The sequence below is a fragment of the Saccopteryx leptura genome, chromosome 6 (genome assembly GCF_036850995.1).
Source record: "Saccopteryx leptura isolate mSacLep1 chromosome 6, mSacLep1_pri_phased_curated, whole genome shotgun sequence".
Lineage (NCBI taxonomy): Eukaryota > Metazoa > Chordata > Mammalia > Chiroptera > Emballonuridae > Saccopteryx > Saccopteryx leptura.
In genome coordinates, this window is record NC_089508.1 from 29474889 (window position 1) to 29486322 (window position 11434).

At 43.3% G+C, this 11434-nt stretch overlaps 1 protein-coding gene across 9 annotated transcripts in view; it reads right to left on the minus strand.

Moving 5' to 3' along the window:
• Positions 1-7131, minus strand: part of RGS6 (regulator of G protein signaling 6) — a 542558-nt gene extending 535427 nt beyond the window's left edge. For 7 of the 9 annotated variants that reach the window (XM_066388417.1, XM_066388423.1, XM_066388420.1 and 4 more), the window contains exon 1: positions 6603-7131. The gene's annotated coding sequence lies outside the window, so the exon portion shown is untranslated. Of the gene's footprint in view, positions 1-5376; positions 5430-6241; positions 6361-6602 lie in introns of those variants that run through there. The other 2 variants (XM_066388419.1, XM_066388418.1) reach the window with 2 other exon arrangements.
• Between the last annotated feature and the right edge of the window lie 4303 nt (positions 7132-11434).

Sequence of the window (11434 nt, forward strand, 5' to 3'; positions counted from 1 at the left end):
AGGCAGGGTTTCTTGTCTATCCACCACATTGTGATGCATCAGAGAGACACAGGGCTTTAGGGTCAGATAAGAGCTGAGTTTAAATCTTGGTTTCTCTACTCACTAACTAACCTCAGGCAAGCGGGTGAATATGTGTTTCAGTTTTGCTTTCTTCATCTGCAAAATGGGAGTAATACCACCCAATTATTCTTAAAAGGCTTTGATTTACAAAAAGCTTTACAAGTCCTGACTGTTATTGCATAAAATCAGTACCCATTGCTATATGACAGATCCAGAGCTTTGTAGGCTTGGCAACTTTTTTGTTTAGAAAACCAGTTTTTTTCTCAAGCATTTAACTATGTGTGTGGCTTTGTGCTAGGGCAGGATGACATATGGTTTAAAAAGAACAGACTGCTGCCCATTGAGAAAGACATTAATATATAATTACAAAATAGGATTTGAGGTGGGTCTAGCTAGGCAAAATCAAGTAAACAATAAGAATGAGGGTTATAACTGTTTGCACCTTGCATTAAGGTCCATGCACCCACACACCGACACACAGGCATCCATACTGCACTTGTCCGTACCTGCACCCAGACCAGTCCGTGCCACACCCACACCTGAAGTAGTCCGTGCATCTGCACCATCCTTCTTCCCATTTTCACCCACCCATAGCTGTCACTCAGAAAGTCAATAACTCAGCAAACATTCACCCTCTCCTACCAGCTGCCAAGAACTGTACAAGATACTAAGGGCATAGGGAAAAAATAACACATGGCCTTGTTCCGGGTGTGGGTCACAGTCTGGCACAAGAGATATCAACGCAGCAGCAGTCCCTAGGTTTTGCATCTCTTCCTGCCAGTGACTAATGGCCTTTAGGCTCCAGGAAACAGATATCATTGGCTACCACAAAGGAAGATCTTTCCCACTCCACCCTCTCTACTCAGGGTCTGGGATACTTGCTTCCTGCAAGCCTTCTCAGATCCAATGTTACAACTATGGAGCAGGATTCTCCCAGGCCCTCAGGAGTTCCTCAAATGCTAGGCTAATATAGCAAGTACTCAGGAATAGTCCAGAGAACCATTACCCCGAAATACTTATTTCCCAACAGACTCCTATTGGTAGAGGTTATCGAGTGGATGTGACTGCCAGTAATCCAAGAGCTGAATCCCAGCAAATGGAAGTCCCTTGCCCCTCCCCTGCCCCTGGAATGATCAGTCTGCCCACTGTTTCCACAGTGGGAGCCATTTTCAAGAACATAGTCTTGAGACAATGAGATGTTGTTGAGACCATTGGTCAGTACATGTGACTGAACCCTGTGAAGGCCTCTATATAAACTTTTCAGATTCCAGGGGGTGGCTGTGGAAATCTACTCTTGCAGTTGCCCAAGCCTCATATGTAAGTTTCTTTGCTTATTAAACCTGCCAGCTACTCATCTAGAATGGCCCACCTTTCTCTTTGGTCTCTCTTTGCCCTCGGTGTATGGGAGCCAGTTTCAGATTTCACCCAGGAAACTCCTGAGGTTGCGAACCAACAACTGATTATCAATATTATTAGCAATTAGTGTGGTGTGACAGGGTCCATCTTTCCGAGTTACCATGCTTCCTCTGCCCAGTACATGTTCTCCTCACAGCCACTCACGCTCAAGGGATATATTTTTTTATTCCCATTTTACAGATGAAGAAATTGAGGTTCAGAAACACAATTAACAGGGTTTAAAATGTCTGTTGTATCCCTGACCAGTGGTGGCACAGTGAACAGAGCATCAACCAAGAACAAGGTTGCTGGTTCAAAACCCCGAGGTGGCCAGCTAGAGTGCGGGCTCTAGGCTTGAGCATGGTTGCCAGCTTGAACCCAAAGATCACTGGCATGAAAAGCCAAGTCACTGGCTTGAGCCCAAACATCTCTGGCTTGGGCAAGGGGTTACAGGGTCAGCTTGAATCTGAGATCTGATCCCTGGTCAAGGTGTATATGAGAAGCAATCAATGCACAACTAAAGTGAAAGCAACTACGAGTTGATGCTTCTCACTCTCTCTCCTCCCAACTAAAGTGAAGCAACTATGAGTTGATGCTTCTCATTCTCTCTCTCTCCTCCCAACTAGAGTGAAAGCAACTATGAGTTGATGCTTCTCGCTCTCTCTACTCCCAACTAGAGTGAAAGCAGTTATGAGTTGATGCTTCTCACTCTCTCTACTCCCTCTCTCTCACTCCTTTTCTCTCTCTTTCAATAAAATAAAGTAAGATAAGATGCCTGTTACACTATTTGAAGAGTCACTGATGACAGTTCTCTGTCAGGGCTCGGGGCTGGCTGGATCTCAGTGCTATACAGATGTCTTGAGTACTTTTGAGGGGTATTACCACTAGTTCACATTCATCCAGGACACTCATCTCAGAAGGCTTTGTTTAATGTGCACTTTCTCCTGCAAGAAAATAACCTAGTGAATAAGAGAACTCTCCCATGCAAAAACTTAAAGATGGCTTTTCCTTTGATGGTTTTACCTAAGAAAAGCCAGGACAGCTGATCTCCACCACAACTCATTTGTAGTAGCCTCAGTTACACGAGCATCTACTTTGCTCATATTCAAATATTTACACATTTTTTAAAGTTGCCATACATAAAAATGGCTGTACCCTATGTTTCTAACACCTAAGTAGAAAGGAAGGATTCATTTTCTAGACACAAAGTAGGTAGCCACACAAGGATGACCAAAAGATGGGTATTTCAGCCTGCTGGAATCTCCTAGTTATCAAATGCACCCTCTCAACACCCTCTCTTAGTGTCCTATCTCATAGGATGGTGCGGGTTCTAATGAACCTTTTTCTGCCTTTTGAGTTTGACTGTGTGTGTGTATGTGTATGCATTCGTGCATGCATGCATGTGTAGGGGTGTGTAAGGGGTGGTGTCTGGACTATTGCTTTCTTTAGCTGCTGCTCTGGTAGTTAGGGTAATTAATAGTGAATTTCCTCCCTCCCCCCTTTATGGGAATGTAGATGTGGCAGAAAATGAATTGCCTCAGGGAGGCAACAGTAAAGCATTTGATAAGCTTCGTGGTTTGTAACATCTCAAGCAGGTACTCTGAGTTGTTATTTAATGTAACTCATTGGGTTTAATGTTCATTTTAACTGCCTACTTGTGGGCATTTTTGCTTTTCTTGCAGTTTGAAGAACTTCGTTTCATGACTGATTATTGCTCTCATTACAGACTTAATAGTGCCAAATTCTGGATTATCTCTTTTCTCTTGACTACTTCGTAAAGCCGCCTCCTCGCCCCCGGAGAAACTGATATTGGTTCAACCAGCACGTACTGAGCACCTACTGGCAAGAACACTGATAGGCATGGAGCAGGTGGATGCAAAGGGAAGGGAAACAGTCAGTGCTCCTGCCCCCAAGTTCTCCGTATGGTCCCAGAGCAGCAGAGTCAATGTCATCCGAGCACTGCTTAGAAATGTACATGTTCAGGCCCCACTCCAGACCAACTGAGTCAGAAACTCTGGGGGTGAGCCCAGCCATCTGTGTTTTTAAAAACCCCACTTCAAAACAAACATTACCTTCATCAATTGTCAAAACCACAAATATGTTGCTAGCTTATTGAGATAAACCTGAAAGTGTCATTTGTCTTTTGAGGAAACAGAGACCCAGAGGCCAAAGACCATATGAGGGAGGTGCAGGAATTGAAACCAAAACTAAGGTCTCCCACCCAACATGGCCAATGTCCATTTCTTTTCTGATGGTTTAATCCCTAAAGCTTATGGGGAGTCCCAAGTATCACTGACCCAAAGTACACAGATTGCTTTTCAAAAAAACCCAGAAAAACTAGTCTTTGAAAGTTAGGACCATTAACAAAAATTAAAACCTAATCTATCAAAAACATCCAGAAAACTAGCACTAATTTTCCAAACCTTTAACACATATCTGAGTTCCATTTACAAGATCTGAAATGTGTGTGTGTGTGTGTGTGTGTGTGTGTGTGTGTGTGTGTGGTAGGGAGGATTCAATGAAAATGTGATTAGAATAAAGTCTAGAAAAACATATAGTACGCCAAAATGTCAACAGTGGTTCACCTTCTGTGGGACCATTACAAAGGATCTTGCTTTCTTTGTAGTTTCCTGCCTTTTCCCTATAGTTATATATTATTTTTGTAATTAAAAACAAATTAAAGCTGGTTTTTGAAAGGGGACATCCATATCACTCAACATGAAAGTTTATTTTGTAATTCTATGTCTCTCCATACCGCAGGATAGCGTATGTATAGTAATTATTTATATCAAGCCATATGTTACAATGAAGACGAAGTTTGGTAAATATATTCCTTGCAGCTGACACTGAAAATGAAGGGGTTAAATGCTTTCCGAGGTTCAAAGCACCATGAAGACAAGCCAACTGTAAGGCTAAAGGAAAATTAATCCTAGCACTGAGATGTCTGAGAGCATCCTTTTTGAGAAATGTTGATGCCACACAGAGCTCCTTACTCATATCTCCCTGACATTTAACCCCTGGCACAAAACAGAATGTTCAGCAATTCCTGGCAAAGTCGAAGGAGTTCAGGGGATAAAATGCAAGGGAAACTCTCAGAGAAATAAGAAACAGAATGATCCCACTTTCACATAAAATTCTGTCCCTGTGGACAATCAGACATACAAAATCACTGGCAAATTATATTGTCCTCAATGTCCTTTTAGAGGGTAACTAGACTTATTGATCATAGCACAGTGCATACAAATGTTGAATCATGATGGTGTACACCTGAAACCAATATGAATTGTATATCAACTGTACTTCAATTTATTTTTTTTCCTTTCACAAGAAATATTTGCTCATTTAAAAAAATATCTATGTTGGTTATCTTATTCCACAAATCGCTCATAAATAAATGTCTCATTTAAAAGCACGGTTGTAATGTTTTACTTGATGAGAAAAAAATTGTCTCTTGAAGAAAAACTAGCATTGTTTTACTGAAACTCTCAGCAATATGTCAGTGAATGTTAAGTTTCTTAAAGGAGACAGAGAAGTTAAGGACCAATGTAAAATTAATATGAATAAGGAAGCACCAGTGGCTACCAACGTCATCAAAATACCTCACAACAGCTGACATTTCTAGAATTTACAGGCACTTTTAGGAAAGGACAAGTTAGTGGTAAGGATATATATGGTATACCCAATTGTATTTACACACAATTCAGCTTGACAACAGTATCAGACAACTCAAAAAGAATCTATCATTTTGGTTTTCTTGTTCAGCATGCAAGCTTTTGCTTATAAAGGTGAATCTCCAAAGAGTGTCAAATTCCCTTCAATCCTCAACTTCCTTTGCTCCCAGGGCTAGTCCCACCTATTGCAAAATTAGTAAATTAATAAGAAGAATAAAAAAATCAAAAGCATAAAGAAAATACAACTTACAGAAAGTTCCACGCTGACTCCCCAGTGCCCACTCCATGTAACTACCCATCTGCCTATGAAAAATCGATGTATAAATGGCTTGTTTAACATATTAAACTAAACCTTACTGTTTTCTTTCTGTCTACTCCTTCTTGACAACACACACACACACACACACACACACACACACACACACACACACACACACTTGTAGCTCAGTCTTTAACTCCATTCGGACACTTGCAAGCTCAGTTCTTATGCTTCCATCTGTCAGCCCTCCCTGGTGAGAAACGGGTTCAGTGTTAGGCTTTACCTAACACTGCTTATTTTGGCAGTTTCACTTTGGGGCTGCTAAAAGGTATTGATTAGAAATTACCTGCAGATCCAGCTCCTAAGCACTGACAAATGCTGAGGGAACAATTCCAAGCCAACAATAAGATCCAAAATATCTTCAATTTGTAGCATGGAAATGCCACTCCTCTCAACAAGAGAGAAAGAAATGATATTCTTTCTTATTCCATCACATTTAAAAAGACAATAAAACACAGCAGCTTTCATTCTGAACAAAATTAAATTTTCTGGGTCACTTTCCCTGTCTCTCTGGGCCACTTTCAACGCAGCCTGATAGAGACTGTGAATACCGTCCCTAGGGCACCCAGCTTAGTTGTCCTCCAGAGCGCTTACCTACCTCAGTTCCCTTTCCTGCCGCAGTTCCCAAAAGCCAGACCTGGACACTCACCCCTACCACTCGCTTTCTTTTCCTCCAAACCACAAATGGGCGAGCTTGTTCGGAGGAAAAGTTAATGACAGTCTGCTTTTGAAGTAAAGCTGCCCTACCTGCGATCCCCAACTGGTCGGAAGACTGGAAGTCCCTAAAAGCACGTACCCTCTGCACGCTGGTCCCAGTCGGTGAGCGCTTCACACCCCGAAGCCCGGGAACATGATTTCTATGCAGACCTGCGCCCATCCCACACAAGTCCCCACGCCAGCTTGCCTTCCACTTATGTAAGCTCGTGCCTCTACAGTCCCAAACTGCGCGCGCGCACACACACACACGCGCGCGCGCACACACACACACACACACGCCCTGACACCTGTCATGCATCTGAAACGGACCAACATCCCACACCCAGGCGATGAAATGACATCAACACATAGGAATTGGGGGGTGGGGGGGGGGCATGCCGTTTTAAAACATCTTTTCTCCCACTTGTTTCTTGCCCATTTTTGTCACAACTAACAATTACCTTAGCAACCAAAGAATTGCCTTGACTCCCCCTCCGGCTTCTGAATTTGTCCTAAAGCCAAGCTTGAGCCAGGTTCATGACAAAGCTAGAGAAGCCCAAGAAACGGGGATCCGCAGCCTCTCGGGGCCCGAGGAGACGTCTGGGTCAGTCTCCGCGATGCTCTCCAACGTCTCGCCCCGTCTTTGCGAGTTTCCGGGGTGGCGAGCGCAGGGGCTCAGCGAGCGGAGAGCGAAGCCGAAGGCTGGCGAGGAGGCGCGACGGGTCGCATGGTGCCAGGGCGCGGGACGCTCGGCTGTCCCCGGCGCGCTCAGGGCCGGCCCGGCTCCCCGCGCTCCCCGCTCGCCCGCTCTTCTTGCCCCAGGCTGGCGGGGTCCGCGGAGGTCGGTCTGCGCCCTCAGCGCCCACCCGCTCCTGCCGCTGTGGAAAGCCGGCGCCGGGCGGAGCTCTCGCCGCAGAGCAGAGCCGAGCGCAGGAGCTGCCCCAACTAGCGGAGCGCCTCAGCTCCGCCGCTTGGAGCCGCGGCAGCGGCGCCCGCTGTCGGGTGTGCAGTGGAGCTGCAGCCCGCGCCGCGCGCACCTGGGCGCTGGCACCTGCGCGGGGACTGAGCGCTCCTGGAGGGCGAGGCGAGGCGAGGCGGGGCGGCGGCCGGGGCGGGGCCGAGACACCTGGGAGCGTCCACCCGGCGGCTTACCTGGTCCCAGAGCCGGGGAAGGTGGTGCAGATAATGATGTGCCCAAGGAAGAGAAACCCTAGAAATCCCAGGCACTTGAGCTGCTGCGGAGAAAACTGGCCAATTGGCTCAGCAAAGCGAGGTTCCTCCCGTCAATTCCGAGAGCTGAGCGCGACTGGGAACTTGAGTGGCGTCAGATTTGTTTTAGGGATTCCTGGTTCCGAGTGGCTTACAGGGCAGCCTTTGAACCTCTCTTTGACGCAGGTAGCTGGCGCCCTCTAAATTAAAAAGGGCCACCGCAATCATAGTGATACTGCTACTAACCCCCTCATTTTTATTGATCCAACATTCACACTACATTCTGTATTTAGAGCGTTCGTGGTTATTTTTATCTGAAACACAAAAGAACTTTTGAGAAAACATTAGCTCTGCAGGTATTCTTGGGGAAAGAAGAAAAAAGTTGAAGACAGAAAATGAGAAAGGGCAACTTGAATTGATGACATTTAGTATGGGAGCTTTGAAATTTGATGTTTAAAGATCCAGGAAGTTGCATGTGAAAATAAAGTAAGATTGTGGGTGCTAACTGGTAACTGTAAGATTGGTGTGCAAACTGGTAACCATAAGACTGGTATGCAATATCAATGTTATCAATATCAACAATAAATTAAAGATTTATTCTTGAATTATATTGGAGGGGGGCACTTGAAATAAAATACCCAAAGGCTTCTAAAGATGGATGACTTAGACTGTCTTTATCCATGTGGGACCGAAGGTTGAAATTTAAGGTCTCCTTTTCTACCTACATCTCTCTTCCCACCATTCTGTATTGATCAATAGTTGTATTAGTTCTTTCACCCAATAGACAATAATTAGTACCTTCCCTGTGTTAGACCCTCTGCTAAACACTAGAAATGGATGCAGAGTAGATGTTAAATATTATACACACACACAAATTGCAATTATGTGAGGGGGTTAAGTGTTACCTAACATTATTGTAGTAATCATTTTTGCATTATATATGCCTATCAAATCACCACATAGTTTGCCTTAAACTTTGTGTTATATGTCAAAAATATCTTAAAGCTGGGGAAAAAACATATAAATGAAATCAGATATATGTATTTACTTATACTGCTATATTTCATGTATTATATCATACTATTTTTAATATATGCTACATAATTTCTTTCTTTTTTTTATCAAGTGAGAAGCAGGGAGGCAAGGAAGCAGAGAGACAGACTCCAGCACCCTGACCAGAATCCACCTGGCAAACCCCCTACAGGGTGATGCTCTGCCCATCTGGGGCCACTGCTCCATTTCTCTGCAACTGAGCTGTTATTTCAGTACCTGAGATGAGGCCATGGAGCCATCCTCAGCACCTGGGGCCAACTTGCTCAAACCATCCGAGCCATGGCTGCAGGAGGAGAAGAGAGACAGAAGGGGGGGGGGGAGTACATGGTTGCTTCTCCTGCATACCCTGACCAGGAATCAAACCCAGGACTTCTACATGTGGGCCAACACTGTACCACTAAGCCAACTGGCCAGGGCCCATAATTTCTTATATACATATGGAAAATATTTAACATTTGATTTCATATGAAATATTTGATTACATATATACACAAATGTATTATATAAACATACACATACGTACATATATTTTGCTATATATGATTTTTATAAATATAATTTTCACATAATTTATGTATATGTAAAATGATAAATATAACTTAATAAAGACAGACCACACTTTTTTCTGCTATTGCCAACAAATTGGTTTATATACCAGGAACCTGAGCAAACAAGTGAATATATTAAAGATATTGGAAGGCAGGTTTCACATAATTGGAGAAGAAAATTACAGATAGAGGAAGGGGAAGATTAGAATAAACCCAGTGATGTGGCTTGAAATGAGAGGTGATGGTGTGAAATTATTTCTAATATAGATAGATAAATAGACAAAAATATAGGTACATGTGTATGTGTATACATGTTGATATATATCCTAAGTCTGCCCATTAAAAAAGCCTAAAAGCAATAGGTTAATGTTGTCTCCCATTAAATCCTGAAAAAATATGAATTTCCTAGTTAGATATTTTAGAAAAGGGTCTTTATCAAAGGCTGGCTTGAAGGCCACAGTATCTACATTATCTGGTGTACTCATTAAAGATTCTTGAACCCCATCTCAAACCTGTTGAATTGAACTTTCTGATGACTCAGAAATCTGCTTTTGAACAAAAATTTATGTTGGTTTGCAAACTGGCTCCATACATGGTAAGAAGAGGCCACAGAAAGAGGCAGACCACTGCTGATTGGTAGGTGGCATGTTAATTAAGCAAGGGAACTTACATACAAGGCTGCCTTGGGTGAATGCAAGGCAAGTAGATCTCCATACCCATCCACCAGAATCTTAAAAGTATGTATGAAGTCCTTAACAGGGTTCAATCACATATACATGCCATACAGATGGTCTCAACAATACTGTATTCTCTTAGGGTTGTGTCCTGGGAACACTGTGGGAACAGTGGGCAGAAGTATATTCCAAGGACAGGGAGAGGGTGAGGAGCCACTGATTGCCTGGGTCCCTTGGTAGACAGGTGTTCAACAAGCAGTTATGTCCTCTTGATGACCTCCTCCAAAAATTTGTGACCAACCCACAACATGTGGGGTGTTTACTTCATAGAATGCCAGCATTTCTGTTACTATTAATTGTGTAATCTCCTTCTCAGGAGGGGTCTATGGCAGGCAAGCTGATTACAACATGAAGTGGATTTTTCTCTTTCCAGTGTGATGACAGGTTAGCACTTGATCTGTGGCTTTGAAAATCCTGTGTCTGGGAATGGTTGTATTTATATCATCGTGCTGGAATGGTAATATTTTGAAAATCAGAAGTAATGTAATGTCACAGTGGAATGTATATTTACAAAGTCCCAGTGCTTAATAAACAGGATGCAGGGATACATATGTGTAAAATTAATGCATATGGAAGAAAATTTATATCGACAATGGCAAGTCTTTAAAAACCTATACCAACCCCCAAATAACCTACTATTCTCCCCACACCAATTGTTTGGACCAAGCTTCATCAGGTCACATCCTGGGCACTATTTCAGGCACCACCCTCCAGGATCTGTGGTCAAAATTGTCAACAGAATTGGAAGCTGCTTGTGTGATGTGATTTGAAGTGTTGGACAGGTCCCCTCAACCAAAAATATCTGCTCCTCACCCCTGGCCTCCCCCTCCTGCCAGATGCTGGGCTCCCCACCCTGTGTCAGAATCAGCCGCAGGCACATTTGGTTAGGACCATGGTAAGTACATAGTTTGAGTGGGCTTCAACAAGAGGGACCCTTTACTGAGGCAAACACAATCTGTTGGTTACAAACTCTATCAAAGTCCCAGACTTATAAGACCAGAGGTAGCCCCCCAATAAAAGGAACATGGAAACTGAACACATAACACCCTCTGTAAAGCACAGCAAAGCTTTCTTCTTATGGAGAGCCATGTTTTAATTCATGTAAAGCCTTTTGCAGGTATTTAAGAACCGGCGCTCCGTTCAAAGGGTGTTCTCAGCCCTCTTCAGAGTCTGTTGTTTGCCAACTCCTCACTGATATTCTAAAAAACATAGGAATGAAATTTATGCCATTTGCCCCAAAGAAATCTTGAGCAAATAACCCTATTTCTCAAGACAACAGAATTGTACCTTATGCTCAAAATAAACTTTCCTGCAATGTCCTTTTGTCCCTTTTCACACCATCACCCCAAACCCAATAGTAATTTTCTCTTTAATCTGTAGAAGATCTTCATCATCCCCAAAAGTTCCCTCAATCCCCTTTGTATCCGGTCATCTCCATCTACCCTCAGCTCCCAGCCACCCCTGATCTGTTTGTTGTCCCTATGGTTTTGCCTTCTCTAAAATGTTACATAAGTGAAATCAGACAGTACACAGTCATCTGCCAGGCTTCTTTTACGTGGCATAATGCCTTGACATTCATCCATGCTGTTACATATATTGGCAGTCCACTCATTTTTAGTGCTTCATTGTGTGATATACCACTATCTATTAAACCATACCAGCCATGTGGTGATAAACAGCATGCTTTTGATATGCTATTTGTCTAGGAATCCATGACCCATTTGAACTTTACTGATATATATAATACAT